Below are 19,499 nucleotides of genomic sequence, written 5' to 3' on the forward strand. Positions count from 1 at the left end.
ATAAATCCTACAATGTGATTTTCTGGATTTGTTTTTCTCATTTTGTCTGTCATAGTTGAAGTGTACCTATGATGAAAATTACAGGCCTCTCTCATCTTTTTAAGTGGGAGAACTTGCACAATTGGTGGCTGACTAAATACTTTTTTGCCCCACTGTACATCATTTGAAGACATTGGTACGTTTCATGACTACCCCTAACCAACACACCAGCAGCAGATACACGGACATCTACAGCTAGTCTGTCCCATATGGCACCCTACTGACCTATAAAGTGCACTACCTTTGGCCAAAGTAGTGCAGTATAAAGGAAACAGGGTGCCATTTTGGATGCATACCTACATCAAATTCCTAAGGACCTCCTCCTGGGTTCCAACCTCAACATGGAACCTCCAGATTGGACCTGTGGCGTGAAGGCGTGCATCATTACTGGGATTTGGTGTCCGTCTTTTGATGTCCAGACTGACTGGGTTTGACCTTTCATGCTGGTGGTAAGCCGATCTGTGTGTGTGTGTGTGTGGGTGAGGACACATTAACTTAACCCCCCATCCCATCGACATCCCCAAATCATCCAGGTTCGTTGTGAGTGTAGCATGAGTCTCAAATAGCACTCTATTCCCATAGTACACTTGCCCATGTGCCCTGGTCAAAAGGAGTGCATTATATAAGAAACAGGGTGCCATTTGGGATGCAGAAATACTCTCCAGCTCCAGTAGAACACCAGTGAAGATATCCACTCTTCACATCAGACCTCACCATATTCGCTAATGCAGCAAAACAGCTGCGGTGGCCAGTTGGATATAAAGAAATCTTTGTTCTCCAGCTGTCCCTGTTTTTCATATATTTCATACATCTTCACCTCTTCCCTACATAACTCCTTAAGTACATCCTGTTTTCTGGCAAGTTCTCAGCTCTGAAAACAAAAAGAGACAGAGAGAGACAGAGACAGAGACAAATCTCGTAGTGGGTAGGTCGCAGCTTTCTGTATATCCATGCAGGGTCACGGGCCATGTGTGTTTAATCAAAATTCAATTATTACACTGTACCACGCTCCAGAGCCCCCTCAGCTCCTCTTAGACCAGCACCAGGGGCTGCGTCCCAAATTGCATCCTATTCCCTATGTAGTGCATTACTTTTGACCAGGGCTTGGAACAATCCATAGGGCCCTGGTCAAAAGTATTGCACTATGTAGGGAATAGGGTGCCATTTGAGACGTAAACCAGGTTATAGAGGATGATGAAACCGGCCAGGCCCTAATTGGTTCAATATGGAGACAATATCTCCCACATACATGTTATGATGAATTGCTTCCTGTGTTAAAGGTTTTCCGAGGTATGTGAGCACTGTCCCGACCACAGCCTCCGACTCAGGGGCGTACTGTAGTGTACACACACAGCATACATGCACAGAAACACACACCAAATGCATATGCACACCGACGTAAGCGCACACACAGCCTGTGTAGCTGCCCTAGGGAGGAGTTCCATTATCCCTGTTCAGTTTGGTAAGTGCAGGTCAGGACTGATGCAGGTGAATAGCCAACCCTTGTGAGAGCTGATCGTTGACTCTGTCACAACTAATTTCTACTTGCTGATCATGTCCTGATTGGAGGTTTGGAGGTCATGTTGCAGTCTCATTGGATCTTGGCCTTGTGCACAGCGATAAGGGTGTGGTCTGAAACAGCTCCGCTTCTTCCCTGCATGCACTTCTACACACAGTCTTTTTCTCCTCTTACACACTTGAACAAAAATGTTCAATCTTGGGGGATAGGCTAGTTGAGGACCGTAGTTTAGAAACACTGCATCCAATACTCTCCTCATCTCCCTCTCGTACACACACTCCCTCTCTCCTCCTCATCTAGGCTCGGTCCTTTAATTTACACCCACATGGCCGTCTGTTCTTCTCGACTCCATTACTTATCATAGAGGGAAGCATCCCTCACTGGGCTAATGGAATCTCCTATTCAATAAGAATCTGTTTAGGATGGATTTAAAAAAGAATGACTCCAGCACTCGACTACATTGGTCAGGGATTAAACCTTTTAAGAATGACAATGTCATCCGCCAGGCAGACGAGATGTTTAATCACTGAAACAAGAATTAATTTCCTCGTTTAGATGTTTGTTTGTTGGTTGGTGGGGTAGGGGGAAAAAAGCAAAGCAACAACACCCACATTTTGATCTGGTATTTGTTTTTTTTAAAGAAAACGGAACTGGGGGCACACCCTCCCCAGGGCATGGGGCACCCCTCCCCCCTACCCATAATACCAATCACTGGCACATTTGCGTGGGTTACAGAAGCCATGAAATTACAGTTACATCGCTCGTGACCGAGTGCGGGAGAGGAATTTGCCGATAAGGTGACAGGCTTCAAGAAGTGTTGATCGAGGGAGCTAATAAATAAAGAAATCCTCGGGCCTCTCTCCCTAATCCCATTCTTTTAATTTTCCCATTTCGGGCTGGCGTGGCACCAGATAAGCCAGTTCAATATTAACACATGGGCTCAGGCATGGCATGGCGTCTCAGCTGATGCTTGGCTTCCCTGCCAGCAGGAAGCTGGTGCTGGCGGAGGCTGGCATGAGAGTGGCGCCGCAGGCACAATGTCACAACGGGTGGGTGGGTGACTGTTCGCCTGTGGGTGACTTATGGTTTATTGTTATTATGATGCCTGTATAGCTTTGGGCAGAGGTTGCCCCCTCGCCTTATATGCAGATCTCCCAATCTGTTTTGCCTATACCTCAAGCCTCTCTTTTCAAATGAGGTAACATTTAGATAAAACAGAGAACATTTATCTGGATCTGGTCTTAAGGGATGTGGCCACCTAAACCACGATGGAAACATATGTCTCTTTAAGTCCAGTCAGGTCTCTGATAGGGTGACCACATGTCCTGGATTGTGAGGGACAGTCCCACCTTTTGCCCCTTTGTCCCGCAACCAAACAATCATGTCCCACATTTTATCAACAAATTCAAGCACAACTGATTAAGAAAAAAAGGTTGATTTTGTCTTATTTCAGCCAGACATTCCAACCTGTCTCTTGCAGTCACGTTGCGCTAATGACAAGATACGTAAACTCAGCAAAAAAATTAAAGGTCCTTTTCAGGACCCTGTCTTTCAAAGATAATTCGTAAAAATCCAAACAACTTCACAGATCTTCATTGTAAAGGGTTTAAACACTGTTTCTCATGCTCAATGGTTCAATGAACCATAAACAATTAATGAACATGCACCTATGGAACGGTTATTAAGACACTAACAGCTTACAGACGGTAGGCAATTAAGGACACAGTTATGAAAACTTAGGACACTAAAGAGGCCTTTCTACTGACTCTGAAAAACACCTAAAGAAAGATGCCCAGGGTCCCGGCTCATCTGTGTCAACGTGCCTTAGGCATTCTGCAAGGAGGCATGAGGATTGAAGATGTGACCACGGCAATAAATTACAATGTTCGTACAGTGAGACGCCTAAGACAGCACTACAGGTAGACAGGACGGACAGCTGATCGTCCTCGCAGTGGCAGACCCCGTGTAACAACACCTGCACAGGATCGGTACATCTGAACATCACACCTGCGGGACAGGTACAGGATGGCAACAACAACTGCCCAAGTTACACCAGGAACGCACAATCCCTCCATCAGTGCTCAGACTGTCCGTAATAGGCTGAGAGAGGCTGCACTTGTAGGCCTGTTTTAAGGCAGGTCCTCACTAGACATCACCGGCAACAACGTCGCCTATGAGCACAAACACACTGTCGCTGGATCAGACAGGACTGGCAAAAAGTGCTCTTCACTGACAAGTCGCGGTTTTGTCTCACCAGGTGTGATGGTCAGAATTGCGTTTATCGTTGAAGGAATGAGCATTACACCGAGGCCTGTACTCTGGAGCGGGATCGATTTGGAGGTGGAGGGTCCGTCATGGTCTGGGGCGGTGTGTCACAACATCATCGGACTGAGCTTGTTATCATTGCAGGCAATCTCAATGCTGTGCGTTACAGGGAAGACATCCTCCTCCCTCATGTGGTACCCTTCCTGCAGGCTCCTCCTGACATGACCCTCCAGCATGACAATGCCACCAGCCATACTGCTTGTTCTGTGCGTGATTTCCTGCAAGACCAGAATGTCAGTGTTCTGCCATGGCCAGCGAAGAGCCTGGATCTCAATCCTTTTGAGCACGTCTGGGACCTGTTGGATCGGGGGGTGAGGGCTAGGGCCATTCCCCCCAGAAATGTCCGGGATTTTGCAGGTGCCTTGGTGGAAGAGTGGGGTAACATCTCACAGCAAGAACTGGCAAATCTGGTGCAGTCCATGAGGAGGAGATACACTGCAGTACTTAATGCAGCTGGTGTCCACACCAGATACTGACTGTAACTTTTGATTGTGACACCCCCCGCTTTGTTCAGGGACACATTATTCCATTTCAGTTAGTCACATGTCTGTGGAACTTGTTCAGTTTATGTCTCAGTTGTTGAATCTTGTTATCTTGTTAAGTTCATATAAATATTTACAAATGTTAAGTTTGCTGAAAATAAACGCAGTTGACAGTGAGAGGATGTTTCTTTTTTTTGCTGAGTTTATATATCATGAGGATGTGGTAGTCTAAGCCTGCTGGTGATGTTGTTAAACACTTCTTCAATCCAATCATTGTTGAGATCTGATATTCTGCCCAACGCAAGATGAAATGTGGGCCAATGTCATAGGCCCATCGTCAACCAATCATATTTCTCAAATGCTTTCGGCCTGAATTCCAGCTAAACTTCAAGACTACATTGTAGGCCTAACTACTTACAACAAGCGTGTTTCTGATGAAGAGCTACAAAAGTAAGTAAATAGCCATATTAGACTGAAAGATAAGGTCATATCGTCAAACTTGTGAGGATCTCCATGCTCATTAGTAACTCATTCAACATATTTGCTGCTACTTCACTCGATGTTTCCTTGGCACGAATATTCACAGCTTTTCATAAAAGTGGTCCCACGCGGTCTCTCGTTTCTTCATCACCAAATTTTGTACGAGGCAAAAACAGCCGGATAGGTGCGCTTCAATTGCTTATTCGTTGCAGCAGACAGCAGGGGGTCCGGAGCCCACGGAGCGTCACGCTGACACTTCTCACAATGGCCCTCGTTTAAAGCTAGATCAAAGCTGAATCAATGTCTTGGATGTTCACTAGTATTCTATATAACATAACCAAATATAATAGCATAGTATAACATTACTGTTCCACCGAAAACACCACCTCACATATCAGATTTTTAGGACGTTTAGCTGAATAGTCCAACAAATCTAAAGTGGCTACAACAACCCGTTGTCTTGCATTTTTATATTTGAAATGTGATCACCCTAGTCTCTGATGGTAGCAGGGAGGCAGTTTTGAGCAGGACACATGGTAATGGTTCAAACTGCAGTAGGGGTGTGTGCTGTAACGGCCCCCCCTCATCCTAGCCCTGATCTCAGTCAATCTTTTTGCTACCACATGTGCATCCATAAGTTCATCAATAAGACTATAATGCACATGGGGTAAGTGGGCTGGGATATTAACAATAGCTCAATGACACAATATGAAGAACAAGAGTGTGAATACAGAAAACCTATAACACGTGGGTCTTATCAAAGTCTTCCATTTAATCCCTTCCCGTGACCGCCAAGCCACTTAAAAACAGGCAGCGGGCGTGAAATAAGCAGCACCTGTTTTGGGGGCGGCTCACACACAGACACGCACACTCACACATACTTACGCCTCACGTGTTTGTGTTGTTACTTGTGTGTGTATTCATGCCTGCATGCTGGCATGCTTGCTGCTGTGCATATCTTTCCAGCCAGATCTGCAGCACCTCTCTCCTCTTACCAACACACGGGACTGGACATTCATTCCAGCTGTGACAGCACTACTTTACAAAGAAATGGATTGCTAGCTCTTTTTTACTCTCTCGCTACGTCTGGGTCTGGACTCTGGGAGAATAATAACAAGCCGGGCCCTTGCATTAATACGTTGCAGACTTCTACCTTAGGCAACAAGAGGGCTAACCTTCAGGACCTCGGTCCGATAGAAATGGAAATAAAAAATTCACTGAGCCTGCAAAAGATGTGAATGGTGACTGTTAAGAAGACAAATTATGAAATGGGACTAATGAATTCCTGGGTCTTACCTCTCACCAGGGTGGGAGGGAGAGAGAGAGAGCGATAGAGAGTTTAAAGGCACAGAACTTCAACTAAGCGGCTGCAGATAAGTGTGTATGTGTGTGTGTGCCCGTGAGTGCGTCATCCATTTTACCACAGACTGGTGAACTGACCTCACTCGACCCCACTAAAAGGAGAGTTATTGGATTCCAATGAAGAGTAATGACTAAGGGAAATACACCTCTTTCAGTGATTCATCCCAAATGACACCCTATTCCCTACATAGTACACTACTTTTGACCAGAGCCCAGTGGGGCCTGGTCAAAAGTAGTGCACTATATAGGGAATAGGGTGTCATTTGGGACTCATACCTAGCTCAACGTGTGAAACAGAGTTCTGTTGTCGAATGCCTCCTTTCTCACAGTGTTCGCACAGGCCATTTTAATCGTCTTGTGAGTTCTCTTTGGACCGTCATAAATAATACCTTACTAAAATACTTCCCCTTGTCATTATGTCTCTCTCAAAATGTTAGTAGATAGGAGGGAATATAAATCATTGTTAACAAATATTAGGGGGTTCTGTGACTTTAATAGACAAGGCTGCCCTGGGATGGACGGACTACATACACCAGTATTATGTTGTCTCAACAATTGAAATAATGCAGTCTACCTACGGGGGGCAGTGTATCCCACCTCCAATGGACTCTCCAGTCCTCTCTCGCACGGTTGTTCCATTGCCTATCACAGGATACAGATTTATTATAAGGAAAGAAAAATACAACACCTTTTTCCACCTTCCACGCTGACAGAAAATAGGGAAAGAAGAAGAAGACAAACAAAGTGACAAGTGTATCCCTATAAAAACTTACCAGACCTGGGCCTGTAAGGGCTGCAGGCAAGCAGGCAGGTGCACTCGCTCACACACACACATATATATGCACACGCACAAACACCAAGACAGCTCAGAGTAACTCAATCCATACAGGAATGTAAACTCCGGGCCGGATGGGTGTGTGTGTGTTTGTGTGTGTGTTTGTGTAGCGACAGGAGGGGAGAGGAGTCATTTGTCAGACGGGGAGAGCTCCAGTGGAGTGTGACAGTGTGTGTGTGAATGCAGAGTGTGTGTGTGGAGGGGACGCCCCACACCCTGCTCTGGGCTGTCAGGGTGTGGTCACGGCCCAGTGAGGAGGCATGGAGGAGGGTTAAGAGCCAAGGCCACAGGGAGAGCTAATGGAGCTGAACCAGAGGGGACAGTGACAGGGACACAGCTTCCCCTCACCTGCCTCAGCCGCATTGCACACACATACATACATACATACATACATACACATGCACAGGTGCACACAGAAACAGACATGCATGCACGTGCATGAGCACGAGCATGGCGCACACACACACAAGCATAGCACCAGGGTAAAGACATTAAAAACAAGGCTCTGTGTTACATCACTCAATGAGTCTGAAGAAGCTGTCTGGTTGTATGCCTTTACAGTTTGGCTCTTATCCAAATTCAGATTCACAGGCAATGGCCAACAATAAATAAATATATCTACATGGTCATGAAGCGATACTCTCCTGGACCCTGCGGTATGGCGTGAGTAAACGCTATTTCCAGCTCTTATTCGTTTGTCATTAAACTTTATTAAACCAAGAGAACCCTTTGAGACCTGGGTCTAATCTCCAATGGTGCCCTGAGCACAACAGTTCAAGCAACGTGAGCAACATATTTAAGAAGGATCACTACAAAATGACAGTTACAACATTTCAAATCAATTGACGTTACATTCAAAAGAGCAGTAGAAGAAGTGTATACAATCAATCAAAACAAGTGCAGCTTTCATTGGTCAAATTTTTATCAGAGCCCTAAATTCCCCTTTTGGGACCAAAGAATCAAGTTTTAGAGAGGTCATTCCAGGACCAGGGATGCAAACTGGTGAGGGTCCAAAAAGGTGACACTAATTGAACAACAAAGAATATGATCTATATGATCAGTGTCTGTGTTAAATAAAAAGTGGTTAATGTGAACCTAACTCAAAGCTAAAAAAAAAAATGTAAGGAAAGCAAACCAATGTTATTTGTTGCCTAGACATTACTAAATGACACTCAAGTCTTGAGAAAAAAACAATACACTAATATTGCAGTGTGCCATGACAGCCTTTATAATAGAACGCTTGTGACCTCACCACATCTAAATATTGCACTTAGGAAAAAAACATCTTAATGAAGAAATAGAATGAAACAAACAGGCATTCTATTGTTGCTCTATTTTATTGGCCACTATAGTAGACATCGATCAAGTGCACAAGGCTACATGTGTGCAAAAATAATGTTCACCGAGTAGAAAATGTAATAATCCCCCCCACTCAGTGTTACTGTCAAGTTCAACACAACAAAAGCAATATCTTTGGGATGCACTGCACATTATTACATTGTACATTTTCTGCCTGTGGACTTTGTTCTACAATGTGCCAGCAGAGCATGATACCCTTTGTTGGCAAAATGGATCTCTTTCAGGCAGAGAGTACTCCTGGCATACCTCTTTTTATCCACTGTATTGAAAAAGTGAGAAAGAGGGAAAGTGCGGGGGTTCCTTTCACCTCTATAGTGGCATCCAGCTTAAACCAGGCCCAGCTACAGCTACACTTGATCCCTGAATCCACTTGTTTAACAAGTAAAGGCATCCTTTTCACCTAATTCTCATTCTGAAAATTAACCACATACTGTAGAGGGGAAACACTAGTTCATAGATATTAGTTAGTTTGTTGCTAGTTAAGTAGTTAACATTTCACACAGATTAACAGGGTCCAGTAAGCAACTAACGTTATAACAAGGAGTCGTATACCAGTTTAAAAATATAGCGAATTGGTTAGGCTACTAACGTCAGCTAGCTAGCTGTCTGACTTTATTAGCCAGCAAATCTTCACACCATAAACTCTATTTGATCAGCTAAATTTGCTAATGTTGCTCAACATTTCTCTGGCTAGCTAACGGAGAATTCGATCCAGCTACTGTAGCAAGATACTTAACAATTCTAACCATTCTTGTTCCACCACACTTCCCTCACCTCGAACTATCCAAATGCCGGTTGTTTTTTTATGAAGTACGCTTCATCACCTCACCCCCGTCTCCGTGGTCAGGCGTCTCACCTACCTCTTCGTTATCGTTCAGGGGACGCGCTGTTGTAACTGGCAAACTGCCTTTCCACTCTCCCGCTGTCTTTCCAGAGCGCGCGCTGATGCTGTAACTAGCAAATCGGTTGAGTCTCGTCTCTCTTCAGGCGCTTGCTGCATTCTGTTGTTATGTGAACGATTGGCTGAACCTTGGATTACAAGCCAGTATTGCTCCAAACGCGCATCACTCATTCGCTCATAGCCAGTAGTGATCCAATATTGTCGCGAGACATGAACGTTTTGAAATTGGCTGATAATTATAACGATCGCAGGGTTCACCATCTTTGTGGAGCGGGAGAATAAGGGCCGCTTTCCACACTTTAGGAATAATACCCAAGAGAATGGATAGATAAAAAGTATGTGTCATGGGCTCTACAATCAGAGAGCCTTAAAAGCATGTCTGCCCCAGTTATTTATTTTTTTACATCAATAACTAAGAGAGCGCCCAGAACGTCCCTAGTAATGACTTGCAGAAGAGAGAACAATGGGTCATCATTTATAGTAGCAGGCAAGTCTGTGACTAAACGGGTACATCAGAGATGAGGTTTTTATCATGAAGTCTTTTCAAATCAAATGTATTTATATAGCCCTTCGTACATCAGCTGATATCTCAAAGTGCTGTACAGAAACCCAGCCTAAAACCCCAACCAGCAAGTAGAGTTATCCTTATTGATGCTATATGTTGGTTAAACGTGTCAGTTATTTCAGTTTTGTCTGTTTTCGTATTGGAGTTAAGTGGAACCTCATTGGGCAGAGAAATGTGTCTGCTTCTTTTTACAAATGTCATACCCTTCCAAAAGTTAGCTGGATCGCTACGAGGATCAGAAATGGAATTTATGAAATAATTCCAGTGAAACCTTTTTTTATGGAAGCAGTAAATATTTTTAAGTTGTCTGAAGGTGAGCCAGTTAGCAGTGTTACCAGTGTGTCTAGCTTCAGACCAAGTTTTGTTCCTTAGCTGAATTAACTCAGCAAGTTCGGGCGTGAACCATGGGTTGGCTATATCTTTAAATCTTAATCTCTTCAATCGGAGCATGTTTATCAGAGCATGGACCATGTTTAGTAGAGAATTGTTCAAGGGCAAGTTCTGCTTCCGGAGTGTCATTAACACTGAGTAAGCCTGAATGGTAAATGTCATGCAAAAACCCATGCTCATGGACCATGACGAGAAAACAACACGCCAATGACACACTGTATCCCACACCGCGGCTTCGGTTTAGGCCCAGAGTGACTGCCATTGAGTTTCACTGTGTCTGGGTCGCGGTGAGATGATCTGCATTTCGTCAGAGTCCTGGTAAAACTCTATGGGTAACCATATTGAAGCATGATTGACAGTTTTGATGTTTGAATTTGTATGTGGATTACTCGGTGAAATGCACAGTGTATGTTGGACATGCTCTCTCTCCTCACACTTTCTCCTGCTCTCTCAGACACGCAGATACTCACGCACACACGGGCAGACACACACCCTTCCTTTCCCTCTCGCTCACTCCCATTCCACTTCTTCCCTCCCACCTACACTCTGTGCCCCGCTAGCACATTATGTTCCTTGGAAGTTGTAGGAACGTACGTTTTTGGCTTCACATTGGTTCTGGGAACGAAGCCATAAGTTTCCTGAGCAGTAAAATTTAGAAACATGTTTTCTTCCTTTGAACGAAGTGAACATTTTACCTGTTCTGGGAACATACATTTTTAAGTTGCAGGGAGGTTCTGAGAACGTTTTACTATGGTTCCCTGAAAGTTTTCCTGGGAGTTTTTATTAACGTTCTGAGAAATGAAATTATAGGTTTTTTAATAACTTCCTTAAAACTTTCACTGGAATGTTTCAATAACACTGCTAGCTTAGTTCAAGTTAACTGTTTTGAACTCCAAACAGACAGGGCACATTATAAAATGTATTTTTTTCTTGTGGCACAGCGTCAGTGAGATTCGTACTCATGAGCTTCTGTTCTCTATCCATGGAATTAGTCCACTGTGCCACCAGGATGGAGCTAACATGCTGTGTTTTTAACACATACAGAGCTGTTTATTTTAGTCTATTCAAACAGGCCCCATTCCAAAGGAAACAAACACTCATTAAGATCAGGTGTGGCCAGTTAGAGGGTGCGGCCATGTCATCGACGTGTGTGTAGGTGGCAGGGAAGTCAGGCGCAGGAGAATCGAACATGGTATAATGGAGTAGTTTAATAACTTAAAAACACAGCTCCAAAACCATGATACCTAATCAAAATAAAGTGGGTACGAGGACCCGACGCGCACCAATACAAACTACACAAACAAACAATCTCTGACAAGGACATGAGGGGAAACAGATGGTTAAATACACAACATAATAATGAATGGGATTGGAACCAGGTGTGTAGGAAGACAAGACAAGACAAAACCAATGGAAAATTAAAAATGGATCAATGATGGCTAGAAGACCGGTGACGTCGACCGCCAAGCACTGCCCGAACAAGGAGAGGCATCGACTTCGGCAGAAGTCGTGTCAGTACCCCTCCCCACCGACGCGCGGCTCCAGCTGCGCGTCGTCACCGGCCTCTGGGATGGAATGTATGTTTTTAAATATCATTCTAAACAGTGTTCTTTGAACTTTACTACTGTTTTCTTGTATTTTTTTATAGAAAGTGAGAATATGAATAGAACCATGAGAAAACATTATGCTTAAGTACTGAAATTCCCACAGAAAAATGTTGTTTCTTAACATTCTCTAAACTATTCCAGTGTCAAACCACTTGGAGAACGTTCGTAGAATATGACCAAAAATGTCATTAAATGTAACAATGTTTGAACTTTTAGGAAACACTCGGTTAAAGTAATGAAATACTGTACCAAGAAAATACCATTATTTTGTCAAGTTCCTTAAAATGTGCTGAGAATGTTCCAAACACAAAGAAACTATCCTGCACCATTCCCAGAACGTTATGGAAGGTTGTATGCAAAATAACCATAGCACATACACGCTCTCACCAAGCTCTAAGAAACATAGGGTTCGCGGAACCTTATTTGCTGGCTGGGTGACCACACTGGCTCTCTCCTGCTGTTCAGATCATAGAAAGCAGACAGTTCTCTCAAACCACACTGCCCACTTTCCTTCCCTGGTGGAACAGCCTCTGAACACTGGCCAGCTAGCTGAGGCTTTTAATACATGAAATACATATTAGATACACTAAAACACCCTAGATACACAATACACTCTATACACACACTAAATACACATATGCTTACTTCACTCTAGACACACCTTAATACATGTTTTATACACACTAACACTCTAGATACATACTAAAATACACCGTAGATAAAAAACTACCTACAGACAAAATACATATCCCTAATCACAAATGAAAATATGACAAATACACCATAGAAACACGCACACACATACACACACACACACTACACATACAGTCCACATTACACATGCAGTGACTCCACTCCACACTAGGCTAAACGGCACAGTACACAGTACCTCAGTGAGTCTGGCGGTTAGTGAGTCAGCTAGCCATAAATCATATTGAGGGCTAGCCACAGGAGGCATGGGCAGTGAGCGCGCACACAGACACACACGCACGCATAGGCAAACATATGCACGCACACACAGTGGACTGAATTATGCCCCTCTGGGACACATTGACCCAAAGTGTAAATGTCAGACGTATAGGCTACACCAGGGGGAAATAATTCCTATTTAACTAAGACTTGTCTTAAAGTTAAAGACGAGGACTTTTCATACTCGGCTCGTTGTTTGAAGGAGCAAGGGTAAGATTGAAAAGTGTGATTTTTTTTCTCCTTTTTTCCCCTTTTCACCCCTTTTTTTTCTTCTCAAAGTGTCCACCTTGTCATTCGTTTGAAACACTACTCTTTGCAGTGTCTGAAGGTATTTTAAAAAGCCACCTATTGGTGAGTTATAACCGGAGACGCCACATAGAGAACTCACTGAACCTGAACTCTAGGAACTAGTCAGTCATACTTGAACCCGACTCCAATGTGACACAAAAGTAAGAGAGGTGATGTGTATGTGTGTACGCGCATGTGTGTTGGTGTGTATGCCCACATGTGTGTGTAGGCCACAATCATGATGTTGGTCATCCCAAGAACACAGTGAAGGGAAACTACCCCATCCTTCTCTCCCACCTCCTCCACCCCTCTGATCATCTCTATAGGAGATCTTTTAATAGCACCACTTTCTACATTACATACAGATGGAGCCTCACGAACGCACCAAGAATGAGCATGAAATATAACAGCAATCCCGGTCATAAAAGCAACTTTGGGCCAAAATGTTACATTTTTTCTACTCATTCGCTCAGGCCTCAGATAAAAACGTCTGAGTGAGTTCTGAAACGATTATTGCGCACGTTGTACAAGCCATGAGATGATTGGTTTTAAACTGCGGTGCAGCAGTTCAAAGCCCATGTTCTCTGTCTCTCTGCACCTGCTAGCGTGTCCAGTCATCACCCCTCCCAGTCTGTCTAAGTCCCACATGGCACCCTACTACCTATATAGTGCACTACTTTTAACCAGAGCCCTATGGGATACCCTTTGGGTCCTGGTCAAAAGTAATGCACTACATAAGGAATAGGGTCCCATTGTCGACACAGACTCTATGTTGTTACGTGCTGGGTCAGCTATTGATCTTCTCCCTCTTTCCAAAAACACTAATAGCAATTAAAGGGTTTCAAGCTGGGCGCTGGCCTCTCCTAAGCTTCTCATTGCTATTCAACGTGTCGGTCTGACCGCTGGCCCCTGATGTGACCAGCGCCTGTGTCATAGCCCCCTGCCACACACACGACAAGAGCATGCACACACACACACACCCCACCCAGTCCTAGTCTTTGATTAATGTTAATTTCTTTGTTTACACCAGGAGCAATAGGTCTCCTCTCTAATTGCCCGTTCATTAGTGGTCCAGGCGTGGCCAGGGCCTTCCATCACTGTGGGGTATCCCCCCCCCAACTTGAATGGATGAGGCCACAAGGTCCAAGGGGCGGGCCAAACCACACAATGCTCATTTTGGGGACAGGGGCCATAGTTATCTCACTGAGGGGATTCGCTGGAAGTTCCAGTTAAGATGCAAAGTCTGGAAATGCATCTCACATGTCACGCAAGGGCGTCAAATCCAGTGTATCCATAGGCTGTTGTAGGCTGGACTTCTTCACGAAAACTGCCACTGCAATAAAGCCCACAGTTTAAAAAGAGACAGGCAGTGAGAACATGTGATATTGCATTAAACTGCATACATTTTGATATATACACACTGTAATATAAATACGGTATCAAAGCAAGTACTGTGTAATAACACACAGTACGATATTATAAAATGGACTATTATACTGTAAAGAAGTAAATGCTAACCATAATCGGAATAAATTCATGGATGATTGAACATGGGAGGTAGGGGTACTGAGGGTACTGCAGCACCCCCTGAATTGAATCTGAATTGAAAAATATATGCAGTACCAGTCAAAAGTTTGGACACACCTACTCATTCAAGGTTTTTCTTTATTTTTACTTGTTTCTACATTGTAGAATAATAGTGAAGACATCATAACAATGAAATAACACAGATGAAATCATGTACAGTAGTGCACTGGGCCTTTAATAGTCCTGTATTAACTGACCGATGTAGAGGTCTGCAGCGTGGGCCCAATTTTTTTTTTATAACAACCATTCTTTAATGGAAATGAGTTTGTATTTCACAGTATTTTACTGTAATTACAAGGGATTGGTGAAAGCAGGTTGGCTGCTAGGTAAAGTGTTTACACATTACTATATATTCATGAATATTTGGTGTTTTATGTCAGTTGCACTTCTAGAGGCCTTAACAAAGGCTTCCAAACTGGCAGTGACTACAGGGTAAAACAGACCAAAAGGACATGATAAAATGCTCAACCATTTAAGGGTTAAGACTTGCTGCCACTCCAATCTGTCCCCTATACAAACTGATGGGGCACTACAACCACATAGGAGTTACATTGGTACAGTATTCTCAATCACGGGTGCAACTAAAAATAGCCTTTTACAAGGCACGCCTGAAAATAAGTTAATGGGGCAGAAACAACAATACCATGCACCCACTAGTGGTCAAACGGTTTTTGGGCGCTCCAAATCTATGGTATCTATGGTATTCTGTGGGGTGGAATTACAGTACCAATCGAAATACAGCAATTATTTGCCCCGCCCACAACATTTTCTCACAATGCACCATCATTTACAGTATACTGCAGCAAAAATAGGTATTTTGCTGTTGATAATGCCCCAAATTACAGTAGAATTTACAGTTTTCCGTTACAGTGTACTGAAATGTATACACTACTGTAAGTCACTCTGGATAAGAAAGTCTGCTAAATGACTGAATGTCAAATGTACTGAGATGAAGCGTATCACCGGTTGTGCCAATAAAGCACATTTTGTTGGAATTGAACCAAACAGAAGTAGAATAAATCAAGGACACAAAAAGACTAAAAAGGGGGCGTGAGAGAGTAACAATATACCCTTTTCACAATATTGTGCTGACCCAAACCGTACTGTGCTGGTTCACGTTGTCATGTCCAGCATGGTTCTAGCAACTAGATGCATAACCAGACCAGGGCAGTACAGCTCACCTTAGCTCAATAATTGGAAAAGTGTACAAGAAACCTAGAAGAAAATGGAAAAGAAAAAAAGAGACAACTGGGAGAGAGAAATAGAGCAAGAGAGAGAAACAGAGGACACAGAGCACTCCAGAGAGAGAGAGAGAGGGTTCGAGGGGGGGTTCCAAGTCATTCCTCTGATCTCCGCATGAATCTCCCCGTTTCTCAAAAAACGCTTGTCTGCAATTTCCACTCTAATGGTTGTGCCTGAGGCGATAATATGATAATGAGCTTGCTATCACCTGGGGCGAACTTTTCTCTGCAGCGCAGAGTCCCTACTCGGTCCTGCAGCGTTGCCTTTGATTAACGATGCGTGGTAATCCTGAGCGCGCGGGACAGGCCACAGACGGAATCCCTCTCGTTTGTGGAGCGCTCTGCAACAAAAGGCACAGGTGGAATTACAGACGCTTTACATCCGATAATTAAAAACCGTGCAACCCCGGTGTAGCTCTCCCCTCCACCCACACACACACACACACACACGTGCGATACATGTACACACAAGCACACACACTGCAATGGCCCCATAACACAAGGGTCTATGTCTGTCCTGTCGTGACACAAGCTGTTAAAACCTTTTAATGCCAGGAGATACCACCACAGCAGTCAAATAAAGTAAAATGGAACCACTGAGTTGCTTTTCCTCACATCTCTTCCTTACAACCTCTCTCAGACCATTTATGTCTTTCATTCCCCGCTTTCCCACTCCTTTATGTTGAGATTCTGTATTCCGTTTCCCTCCAACACCACCACACTAGAAATCATATTGAAACGGACTGCTCTATGAGAGAGAACTATATGATTATTGGACCACAACAACTCATCAGGCCATAATAAGTAACATCTGTTTTGAGTTGTGGAAGAAGCTAGATAATTACACTTCAGGCCTACACTGATGGCCTATTGTGGTAATACAATTATATGGCGTTCAAACTCTCCTCTGATTACTCTATGGGATTGTAATCTCATGCTCTGATTACACTCAGTGAAAGGCAAATGAGTGACTGTACTGTAGCACCACTTAGTCAGAGGCGTTGGAATGTGCAGGTTTAAAACAGGCCCCCATCACATTAAATTACAAATAGAATCACTGTGAATTATAGGATCTCTATGCCCCACAACTGAACAACGTCTGATATCACAACACATAGGTTTGAACAATGACTGAACAACGTCTGATCAACTCCTGAACCGTGTCTGAATAAAGCCTAAACAACATTTGATCACAACTCTTGACTTCTGAACAATACCTGAACAATGTCTGATCACAAATCTAACATCTGAACGTCTGACCTCTAATGAGGGGGTTTGTTCGTTAACGCTGACGCCCAGTTTAGCCTGAGGTAAGAACACATCACCAACCAGGTGCTGGGTATGAGGAACACTGATGATTCAGACCCCTTGGGCTATTTATTTGTTGTGTGTTCACCGACAGACACCAGCCTGGCCTCAGAGCCATACAAAACATACTTTATGTATTTCTGTATTTCTGAGCACCTCTAAAATGTATGATACTTACTAATGGTGTAGTCATGTTGTTATACAGGAATTAAAGCAGTGAGGTTGGTCAGGAAGGATGGGTGGGCGTAATCCGCGACGTCTATCAATCCAAAACTTTGAGTCGCTTCGGGGACAACAGTAGCATGTTAGCTCAATTTAACCGATTTCACCTAACCTGCTACGTAAATTCTCCTCAACTTTTGTCGTTTTAGTTCTCCTAACCTTTGACATAAATTATCCTTACATTTTCTCGTTAATTCCCCTAACCACCAACGTAAATTCTCCACGTAAAAGGCTTTGCATGATCAATCGACGTCTGAAGTGCCCGTACGTTATTTACTGCGATGTAGCCTACGCAGATTTCAGGGCTCTCATACTTCTTGCGCTTAGCGGAGCAGAGCTATTGTGAAGTATTCGTCAAAGAAGTACATGTGTATTTGTACAGGATGTTTATACAGGACGCCCCCACCTACCATTAACCAATCATGTCAATGTGGAGCTAATATGGAGCCCCCCGCATTGTTACAACATTTGAGAGGCGCGCGGAGATGCGGTACGGAGCCTGATTTGGCCATCTGCATGTCTCCGGGGAGACTCCTCAATTGCATCACACCCTCCATACGAAGCCTCCGTCCTCATAAACAGATCAAGCTTAAATTGGCTTTAATTCTCCTTTGTTGTTACAGCACAACCTGGTCTCAGAGAAAGACGTATAATACTCTACATATGATAAGGTACTTCATCCAATTCGTATGCTATTGTATGACTGGGTAAGACATATCATACTATATGTCCTATAATTCGTATGATATTGTACAACCGCTATTCCATTCATAATGTGACTTCATCTATCATACCAAAAGGTGTCACAGGTTTTCGTACAGAATAATACGAATTTCCCTGAGACCACGTTGTAGACACATACATCACAAATATGCTAAGAAAAAGTCCAACCTCGAGAAACATTTGATGCCATGGAACTAAAGTAATGGTCAAGCCAATCTCAATGTAGAGGCAATGGGGATATCAAATCAAATTTGATTTGTCACATGCTTCGTAAACAACAGGTGTAGACTAACAGTGAAATGCTTACTTACGGCCCTTCCCAACAATGCAGAGAGAACCATATAGAACACATAATAATACAAGGAATAAATACACAATGAGTAATGATAACTTGGCTATATACACGGATATAGAAGGACACAGGTGCCGTTTACTAAGCCTTTCAAATAAATCAATCTAAAGAAAATATGTTTTAACAACTCATTTAGCTACAGTAGGTGTGGATCTAGTCTCTAAGCGGTTTGTTAAAGAATTAAAAACCTTGCCACAAGTCATGCCCACATTGGAGAGGCTTTGTCTCTGTGTGAGATCGGCTAAGCAAACGAAGGGAAATTAATTATCATTTTGCCAGGAGGGCTTTACATCCCAGATTAGCCCCCTCCAGATCCTCCTCAATTTATGATCTATGTTTTAATGAGGGATTGCTCTGCATCTGGCTCCTAACTCAAGTGACTGACTATCAGTCAATGGAATCCATAAATTATTTTTTCTATTGATAGAGTTTGTAAAGTGTGGGCTAAAACTTTCCTTGAAAAGGGATCCATCTGTCCTTCGATCCTTGATGGTGCTGCAGATCTGTCACTATGGGACTTGTGAAAGAGTCTGTGTGTGTATCCATGCCAGGCTTAAGAGATTACTTTTAGGTAGTAAAGAAGGAAGGAAGGAAGGAATAAAGGAACAAAGGGAGAAAGGAAGCATTTCCAAAGTCTTCAAACAGGAAACATGACCTCTGACCTTTTGTCGAATCAAATCAAATGTTATTTGTCACATAAACAACAGGTTTAGACCTACAGTGAAATGCTTACTTACAGGCACTTCTGGGAGGGGGCGTGTGAGGTCACCGTGGGGGGGAAACGTGATGCCCTTTGTTACTGGTGAATTATTCACAGCACCTCTTGCGGTTTCGTCTCAGGATTGTCTCTCGTCCTGAAACCCAACGCTTAGTCTGCACTGCTCCCCCAGGAGAATCCAAGTTCACTCCCCACCGCACCGCGTCTCTGAGAAAGTGCCTACGGAG

The 19,499-nt window shown here is 43.6% G+C and overlaps 1 long non-coding RNA gene across 2 annotated transcripts; it reads right to left on the reverse strand.

The window, feature by feature from the left end:
* Positions 1-11,700: 11,700 nt before the first annotated feature.
* On the reverse strand, positions 11,701-18,487 carry LOC112250672. 2 transcript variants are annotated; one of them, XR_006083432.1, is made up of 4 exons: positions 17,661-18,487; positions 17,436-17,540; positions 16,159-16,290; positions 11,701-14,454 (listed from the first exon to the last, which is right to left on the reverse strand). It is a non-coding gene; the product is annotated as an uncharacterized LOC112250672 (long non-coding RNA). The 2 variants fall into 2 exon arrangements; XR_002953564.2 differs by having other exon boundaries at positions 17,436-18,487.
* Positions 18,488-19,499: the final 1,012 nt, after the last annotated feature.

This window comes from Oncorhynchus tshawytscha, linkage group LG05 (genome assembly GCF_018296145.1).
Source record: "Oncorhynchus tshawytscha isolate Ot180627B linkage group LG05, Otsh_v2.0, whole genome shotgun sequence".
Taxonomy (NCBI): Eukaryota; Metazoa; Chordata; class Actinopteri; order Salmoniformes; family Salmonidae; genus Oncorhynchus; species Oncorhynchus tshawytscha.